Raw genomic sequence first — 10,275 nt, 5'->3', positions numbered from 1 at the left:
CATATGGCCAAGTAATCTTTGACAAAGCAGGAAAGAACATACAATGGAATAAAGACAGTCTCTTCAGCAAGTGGTGCTGGGAAAACTGGACAGCGACATGCAGAAGAATGAACCGGGACCACTTTCTTACACCATACACAAAAATAAACTCAAAATGGATGAAAGACCTCAATGTAAGACAGGAAGCCATCAAAATCCTTGAGGAGAAAGCAGGCAAAAACCTCTTTCATCTTGCCCTCAGCAATTTCTTACTCAACACATCTCTGGAGGCAAGGGAAATAAAAGCAAAAATGAACTGCTGGGACCTTGTCACAATAAAAAGCTTCAGCAGGGGCACCTGGGTGGCGCAGTCGGTTAAGCGTCCGACTTCAGCCAGGTCACGATCTCGCGGTCCGTGAGTTCGAGCCCCGCGTCAGGCTCTGGGCTGATGGCTCGGAGCCTGGAGCCTGTTTCCGATTCTGTGTCTCCCTCTCTCTCTGCCCCTCCCCCGTTCATGCTCTGTCTCTCTCTGTCCCAAAAATAAATAAAAAACGTTGAAAAAAAATTTAAAAAAAAAAAAATCTTCTGCACAGTGAAGGAAACAATCAGCAAAACTAAAAGGCAACTGACGGAATGGGAGAAGATATTTGCAAATGACATATCACATAAAGGGTTAGTATCCAAAATCTATAAAAACTTATCAAACTCAACACCCAAAAAACAAATAATTCAGTGAAGAAATGGGCAAAAGACATGAATAGACACTTCTCCAAGGAAGACACCCAGAAGGCCAACCAACACATGAAAACATGCTCAACATCACTCATCATCAGGGAAATACAAATCAAAATTTCAATGAGATACCACCTCACACCTGTCAGAATGGCTAACATTAGCAACTCAGGCAACAACAGATGTTGGGGAGGTATGCAGAGAAAGAGGATCTCTTTTGTATTGTTGGTGGCAATGCAAGATGGTGGAGCCACTCTGGAAAAGAGTATGGAGGTTCCTCAAGAAATTAAAAATAGAACTACCTTATGACCCAGCAATTGCACTACTAGGCATTTATGCATGGGATACAGGTGTGCTGTTCTGAAGGGACACATGCACCCCCATGTTTATAGCAGCACTATCAACAATAGCCAAAGTATGGAAAGAGCCCAAATGTCCATCAGTGGATGAATGGATAAAGATGTAGTATACACACACACACACACACACACACACACACACACACTAGAGTATTACTCGGCAATCAAAAAGAATGAAATCTTGCCATTTGCAACTACGTGGATGGAACTGGAGGATATTATGCTCAGTGAAATTAGTCAGAGAAAGACAAAAATCATATGACTTCACTCATATGAGGAATTTAAGAGACAAAACAGATGAACATAAGGGAAGGAAAACAAAAATAATATAAAAACAGGGAGAGGGACAAAACAAAAGAGACTCATAAATATGGAGAACAAACTGAGGGTTGCTGGAGGGATTGTGGGAGGGGGGATGGGCTAAATGGGTAAGGGGCATTAAGGAATCTACTCCTGAAATCATTGTTGCACTATATGCTAACTAATTTGGATGTAAACTTTAAAAAATAAAAAATTAAATTAAAAAAATAAATAAATACACAGGTTTAGGAGTAGAGAGGGGACCTAAAGTTCCCTCGTCCCTCAAACACAGCAGTACTGAAGCCAGAAGACTTCAAATTCCAGGAATCCGGGCTGCAGAGTGACAGAAACATCTCCAGGGGCTCGTGGGGACAACTTGGCAGGCCATAGGTGTGTGACTACAAATTGGGAGAGAAAAAATGGGTGGCAAAGGCACAGAGGGGAAGGATCTCCTTCTGTGGGGAGACAAAAGGAAGAGAAAGAGAGGCTGTGGAAGTGTAGGATTGTATCTGAACAAAAGAAAAACCATGGACCAGGAAACGGAAAAAATGGAGAAAGAATCAATTTCTAACTCAATCCAGAGTTGCAAGGCTTTCTTCAGACTGGGGCCTGCAGCTCTATACATGTGCCTGGAGGGGGAGGGGCAGCCCTGGGCTTGGTAGCCAGCTCAGAGGCACAGATGGAGAGAGCAGAACCATCCCTTGAGTGCTGTGGGAAGAAGGTATATAGCCGCTCCAAGGACAAAAGACCCTGCAGGCACCCACCAGCCAAAGGCCCTTTGTCAACTGTCTGGGCAGAGTGGCACTACCCCAGAACCAGGGTGTATGGACCGGGATCCTTTAAGACATCAGGGTTTGAATCCCAAGTGAGTGCCTAAGACGTGCGAGTGACTGGAGTGAGGTTAACTCATGCCCACACATTACTGTGAGGACGGCCTGAACAGAGTGGTTTGGGTCACCCCATCCGGGGAGGAAAGACCGGGGGTGTCTCCATTTTTCTCCCCATTACCAATAAGGTGGGGCTTCAAGGATCAGGACAGCAGGCCCACAGTTGAGGTGGAACCTGCCTACACCAAACCACGCCCCTCTGTGCCTGGTAACTGCATATCTACCGGCCAGAGATTGACACTGACCACGCCCGGCAGACCCTCCTCCAGACGAGCGCAGCCCCCGGTTCCAAGGCACCATCAGGTATCGGTCCAGTGGCTTTGCATCTTCTGATTTGATTCTTGGTCAATTCTTATTTTATATATATATATTTTTCAATTCCTTTTCTTCCTCTTATTTCTTCCCTTCTCTATTTTGGTTGTTGGTTTGTTTAAGCAGACATTATCAATCTATTCTTTTTACTCTTCTGTATCTCCTTCTTTATTTTCCTGTCTCTCTCTGAATTAAGCCATATAGTTTCTCTGATTCTTTGCCTGGTCAATATTTTTGTTCTTCTTTTCTTTTTCCCTGCCCTGTCATTTCTTTCTTTGTATGGGATAAGGCTTCGTCCACCACCCCTCTCTTTTTAAATATTTTACAGGGTTACTTCAACAAACAAATCAAAGCACACCCAGTGGAAGGTCCAAACCACCACTATAAGTAGGGAGATAAAGCACAACAACAGACAGCACACAACACACTCCAAAAACACCTCCTGAAGGGCCAGACCCTGGACAGCGTATGACCTCTTTTCAACATAGTGCTCACAAGTGCAGGACACATATCAAGCTACTAAAACACATAAAGGACAGAAAACTAGCCAAACTGGGCTTTTGAGGAAGCCCAATCTTCCAAAGAAGACATCCAGATGTCCAACAGACCCATGAAAAGATGCTCAACACCACTCATTATCAGGAAAATACAAATCAAAAACCACACTGAAATACTACTTCACACCAGTCAGAATGACTAAAGTTAACAATTCAAGAAACAATAGATGTTGGCGAGGATGTGGAGAAACAAGAGCCCTCTTGCACTGTTGCTGAGAATGCAAACTGGTGCAGTCACTCTGGAAAACAGTGTGGAGGTTCCTCAAAAAATTAAAAATAGAATTACCCTACAACACAGAAATAGCACTACTAGGAATTTATCCAAATGATACAGGAGTGCTGATTAATAGGGCACATGTATTCCAATGTTTATAGCAGCACTTTCAACAAATTATGGAAAGAGCCCAAATGTCCATCAACTGATGAATGAATAAAGAAAATGTGGTTTATATATACAATGGAATACTATTTGGCAATGAGAAAGAATGAAATCCTGCCATTTGCAACAACATGGCTGGACCTGGAGGGTATTATGCTAAGTGAAATCAGTCAGAGAAAGACAGATATGTTTTCACTCATATGTGGAACTTGAGAAACTTAACAGAAGACCATGGGGGAAGGGAAGGGAAAAAAAAAGAGTTTCAAACAAAGAGGGAGGCAAACCATAAGAGACTCTTTCATATATTGGAAAAAAAAAATTTATTGTCAGATTGGTTTCCATACAACACCCAGTGCTCATCCCAAAAGGTGCCCTCCTCAATACCCACCACCCACCCTCCCCTCCCTCCCACCCCCCATCAACCCTCAGTTTGTTCTCAGCATAAGAGACTCTTAAATACAGAGAACAAACTGAGGGTTGATGGCGTGTGGGGGAGGGGAGGCAGGGAAGAGGCGAAAATGGGGGATGGGCATTGAGGAGGGCACTTGTTGGGATGAGCACTGGGTGTTGTATGTAAGCGATGAATAATGGGAATCTACACCTAAAGCCAAGAGCACTGTATACACTGTATGTTAGCTAACTGAATGATAAATTATATTTAAAATAAGTAAACAAAAATTTTTTTTTAATTTTTAAAAAGAGTGATGGGAATGGAAAAAAAAAGAAAGAAAGAGAGGGAACATAAATTATATGTATATCAGGAATAAAGAGGAAATATCACTGCAGATCTATAAAGATGTTAAAGAATGATAAGAGAATATATGGACAACTTTATGCCAATGTATCTAACAAGTTGGATGAAACAGATACATTTTTTGAAAAATACAATTTATCGAAACTTATACAAGATGAAACAAAAAATCTGAAGAGCCCTATAGTTTTACAAATTTATTATAAAAATAACATTTTCCCTGTTTGTATTTCATACCTGATATTTTAACAGAGTGTCTTAATGTAAAAAAAAAGAAAAGAAAAGAAAAATACACACGTTTATAAAGGTGGTTACAACAAAGGAACATTAATGCATATTTTTAAACATCTAGTACGTGAAAAGTGCTTTAAACATATAGCTCACATAATCCAGATGAGATGAGCATTCTGTCATACACATGGCAAAACTGATCTGGATCATGCTGCTTGGCCTCTCTGAGCTTCAAACACCTAACAAAGAAGGAAACTTAGAGCTGAAATCATGCACACATACAACACACAACACAGCACAACACACACACAAACACCCTTATTCCTTCAACAAATGATGACCCATGGGGGCCCTAGGGATCAAAAGTAACTTTCTTTAAGTCTTTCTTTTTCTAATGTTTATTTATTTATTTTTGAGAGAGAGCAAGAGAGAGAGCACACCAGCAAGCAGGGAAGGAGCAGAGAGAGAGAGAGAGAGAAGAGAGAAAATCCCAAGCAGGCTCCATGCTGCCAGCACAGAGCCCGACAGAGCACTCAAACTCACAAACTGTGAGATCGTGACCTGAGCCAAGATCAAGAGTTGGACACTTAACCAACTGAGCTATCCAGGTGCGCTTCTTTAGGTCTTTTTAAGCAGGCTAAGTCATCTACTAATGTTTATCACAAAAAGAAGGAATAAATTTGAACTGATGGTTGGGTGTAGGCTTTGTTTTAAAGAGGATCTGATTCCCATATTGGAGTTTTTAGTGGCAAGCAAAATTGACTCTTCTATGTATAATCAGAAAATATGTGTGCTTATCTCCACCACCTACTAGATTTGTGTCTTTGGCAACTTACTCAACTCCACTGACACCCAGCTGTAGAATGGGGAGTCACAAAGACTCCACGTGGAGTGGACTAGGGCTCTGAATTTGATAACAGATATAAAACACCTAACACAATGCCCAATAAATGAGTTCCTCTGCCTGCCCCCATTTTACATGGACAAAGAAATGCTGACCCTGAAGACGGAGAAGGAAAATAAGCAATGATAGAAGGCTACTTTAGAGTGGAGACAGTTTTAGTAGAATCAGAAAGCAGTTTCTAATAATGGGCCCCATCCACAGACAGCCCAAGATGTAGAGTAACAAGCATCTTAGCATTTTCAACATTTTTCTTCCATCATGTTAAAGGGTGAGTGACACCAGCAGGTGCAGAAGTCATCTTATCGGCAATTCCCACAAAACACCCTGGCCAGGCATGATAGCAGACTCTGAGGTAATGCAAAGTTATGTCAGTAAACAAGGCAAATATAGCCCATTGTTCTGAGATGCAGCCTGGATTCCAAACACACTCCTGTGTAAATACATGTGACTGAGGGAAGCAGGTAGGGGCGGGGGTGAGGGGACAGGGCATCATATGACAATTCAAATAAGCCCCTTTGACTCAGGATTGCATGCAATCAGGAAAGTCTGAAAAGTGAAAGGGAGACATCTAAAATATTTGTGCTGGACAATTTCCAGAGGTGCACTGGCCCATAAGGATTTCATGATTCCAGCGAACTGTTTATTCTACATAATGAGCAGTCATGCGGGTAAGTAGAGAATCTGCAGAAAGAGTACCATGCATTTGCCAAGTGTTAATGCAGTTTCTAATTGAGCATCTCCAGTTGCCCATTCAGTGTTCATACAATCAAGTGAGAAAGTCTTTCCTAATGTCCTAAAATCTTCTTCACTGTAATCAGCACCCATCGTTTCTGGTCTTACTTCTAAGGGCAACATAAATCAAGACTCACTCTCCACAGTGCAACTCTCCAATATCCTAGTTCTTCATTCCTAGAAATGTCCTAGTTTGTCAACCTTTTACCTACAGGACCCCAGAAATACTTACTTCAGGTAGATAAGGGCTGAAGGACAGTAAAATTTTCACTTTGTTGCTTTTAATATGTTAAGTAGGCTCTACACCCAACGTGGGGCTTGAACTCATGACCCTGAGATCAAGAGTTGCAGGTGCCTTAATATTTTACTTTTATTAATTCATTCCAAGCACTCAATTTTCTGACAAACCATGTATCAGCTTGATGATAAATACACTCATCAATGAAAAGGCCAAAATTTACTGAGTTCTCGGTATGTGCTTTAGGGGCTTTACGTTATTTTTATTACTTTATTTCATCTTCTTATCTATTCTGGAGAGAAAGTGTTGTTCAAACCATGTATGAGTGAACAAATTAAAGCCAGTCTAAGGTCACAGAGATAGAAGTTACAAATTTCCAAGATCAAATCCAGCTCTGTCTGCTCTAGAGTCCATGCTCAAGCCTGCCAGTTTCTTATGGTCCTTGTTCAGTTGAGCTACAAAGCCAACTATAGTCATCTCCCACACAGGATTACACAGGCTTAATTTTTTGTTAATCAACAAAGCACTCTGACACACATCAATTAAAGAAAAACAATAATTTTCTGAACTTCAAATCTGTGGTGTGCTCAGCCTCCACAGTTCTATCTGGGAGAAAGGAAAAGAACGAAAATGAGCATGAGACAGTGGGAGAGAGAACTTGCCCTTGAGGGACTTCTGATGGAATTAGGAATTTGAAATAAATTAACTTAATTCGGTTAGAAAATATTACCAGGCACACCACTGTTGTTCAACATAGTACTGGAAATCTTAGCCTCAGTAATCAGACAACAAAAAGAAATAAAAGGCATACAAATTGGCAAGGAAGAAGTCAAACTTTCACTCTTCACCGATGACATGATACTCTACCTGTAAATCCCAAAAGACTCCACCAAAAAAACTTCTAGAACTGATATATGAATTAAGCAAAGCCGCAGGATATAAAATCAATGCACAGAAATCAGTTGCATTTCTATACACCAATAATGCAGCAGCAGCAGAAAGAGAAATCAAGGAATCTATCCCACTTACAACTGCACCAAAAACCATAAAATACCTAGGAATAAACCTAACCAAAGAGGTAGAAAAAATTACAAGGCATGACATGATAAAATGTTAAAAAGTGTAAGGCCATGTAAACTCAAGGAACATAAAATCAACACGAAATGAGGCAGCCTTAGAAGGCTCCATCTAAGAGCTGGAATGTAAATCAGTTCTTATAGGATAAGTCAAATAAGGATAGTCAGGTAAGCAAGTACAGACACTGCCATTATTCAGTCTACCAGCCAGTATTCTTGATTACATGTCTCAGGAACCAATTCTAACTTACAAGAACTTATTGGAATGATATACTACACCTCATACAATCAACAGGAAGTGGAGAACAAAGGTAGGAAAATGGACAGGAAGCAAGGGTGGCTACAGATCAGTAAAACACAGCCAAGTTTATTTGGTAGGATTAGTCTGAAGACTACACCACTCACTAGCAACCAGAAGTCTCTGGACAGCTGATATCACCATAAAGGACTCTTCCCTCAGCTGTTGTAATCATGAGTTTCTAAACTGCTCTTCAACACTTGTATAACTCCCTCAAGATTACAAACAAAAGAGAAGATGGAGGAGGAATGGGGAGGGGGGGAAGGAAGAAACATAAGAAGGGAGGAGAAGATGAGAAGAAATAAAGACAAGGGGGAGAAGGAAAAGTCCTTGTTAATAGATTCCATAAAACAGGTGTCTTGGATGCCCAAGTGGGGAAAGATTCCCCCCAATTCCTTAACCCAACCACCTTCAGCTTCTGAAACACGAGGCACTCCTACATTATATATAATAGTGAACCTATTCTCAACAGAAAGTGTTCATTCTGGGTAGCCTCAAAGTTTAAACTCCCCTCCTCCCTTAAAAAAAATCTCCAAAAGGCCTCGAGATTTCAACAAGTGCTGAACTCTTAGTTTGTTAAGAAGTTGTGCATTTTATCTATGGTTAAACAATGTTTGTTTGAAAAGAAGACACATGAGGATCCTGAGAAACTTAACAGAAGACCATGGGGGAGGGGAAGGGAAAAAAAAAAGTTAGGGAGGGAGCCAAACCATAAATGACTCTTAAAAACTGAGAATAGGGGCGCCTGGGTGGCGCAGTCGGTTGGGCGTCCGACTTCAGCCAGGTCACGATCTCGCGGTCCGTGAGTTCGAGCCCCGCGTCAGGCTCTGGGCTGATGGCTCAGAGCCTGGAGCCTGTTTCCGATTCTGTGTCTCCCTCTCTCTCTGCCCCTCCCCCGTTCATGCTCTGTCTCTCTCTGTCCCAAAAATAAATAAACGTTGAAAAAAAAATTAAAAAAAAAAAAAAAACAACTGAGAATAAACTGAGGGTTGTTGGGGGGTGGGAGGGAGGGAAAAGTGGGTGATGGGCATTGAGGAGGGCACCTGTTGGGATCAGCACTGGCTGTTGCATGGAAACCAATTTGACAATAAATTTCATATTAAAAAAAAAGAAAAGAAGACACATGAAATTTAAAGTATCTTAAGTTTGATTTTAGTGTTCCATGTATTCTATACAGAAATTCTCTAAGAATTTCTAGGATCTTTTAATGCTTCAAGAACCAGCATCATGATTCCCAAGGAGAAGTATAGCAACGCTGGAAATTCTGTGTTCCTCCATATTAGCAGTTTTATATTTTCCAAGAGCTTCAAAATGCCACATGGAATACATCCATGGGAAAGCTAGAAAACACTGAAGTCTTAGGAAAGCAAATTCCCTAACGTAAAAGAATTTTCTGTCAGTGGGCTGCTGAAATTATCATGGAGACTAAAGCACAGAAACCAAAGATAAAGTCAAATCACTAAAGACTGCCTAGAAGATGGAAAACAATATGGAGGCTCCTAAAAAAAGTAAAAGTCATATGATCCAGTAATTCCACTACTCAAAAAAAAATACGAAATTCCATTTACCCAAAAAATATGAAAGCACGGATTCAAAAAAACTCCCTATGTTTATTTCAGCATTATTTACAACAGCCAAGGGCACCTGGGTGGCTCAGTCAGTTAAGCATCCAACTTTGGCTCAGGTCATGATCTCACAGGTCATGGGTTCGAGCCTCTGCTCTGGGCTCTGTGGTGACAGCTCAGAGCCTGGAGCCTGCTTTGGATTCTGTGTCTCCCTCCCCCACTTGCTGTCTCTTTATAAAAGATAAAGAAACATTTTTTCTAATTTTTTAAATAAAGCTTTACAATATCCCAGATATGGAAGGAACCCAAGTATCCATCCATAGATGAACAGATAGAGAAGATGTGGTATATATATCTATATAATGGAATATTATTCAGCCATAAAAAAGAATTAAATCTTGCCATTTGCAATAATACGGATGGATCTAGAAGGTATAATGCAAAGTGAAATAAGTCACAGAAAGACAAATATCAGATGATTTCATCCATATGTGCAATTTTTTTTATTTTTTTAAGTTTATTTCTTTTGAAAGAGAGAGAGAAAGCACAAGAGCACATGGGAGGGGCAGGGAGAGAGGGAGAAAGAGAGAATCCCAAGCAGGCTCCACACTCTCTGTGTGGATCCCAATGTGGAGCTTTAACTCACAAATTACAAGATCATGACCTGAGCCAAAATCAAGATTCGGATGCTTAACTGACTGAGCCTCCCAGCCACCTCTCACCAATTTAAGAAATAAAACTAATGAAAAAAAAAAAAAGAAAGAAAGAAAACTAATGAACAAAGAAAAAAAGAGACCAAAAAACCCCAGAACCTTAAAGACAGAGAACCAACTGGTAGTTCTCAGAGGGGAGGTGGGTAGAGGATGAATAAAATAAAGGGGCTTAAGAGCACACTACCACGATGAGCCCTGAGTAATGTACAGAATTGTTGAATCATTATATTGTACACCTGAAACTAATGTAACTGTTTACTGG

This window comes from Panthera tigris, chromosome E2 (assembly GCF_018350195.1).
Source record: "Panthera tigris isolate Pti1 chromosome E2, P.tigris_Pti1_mat1.1, whole genome shotgun sequence".
Classification (NCBI taxonomy): domain Eukaryota; kingdom Metazoa; phylum Chordata; class Mammalia; order Carnivora; family Felidae; genus Panthera; species Panthera tigris.
The sequence above is the reverse complement of the archived record's forward strand: the minus strand, read 5'-3'. Positions refer to the sequence as shown.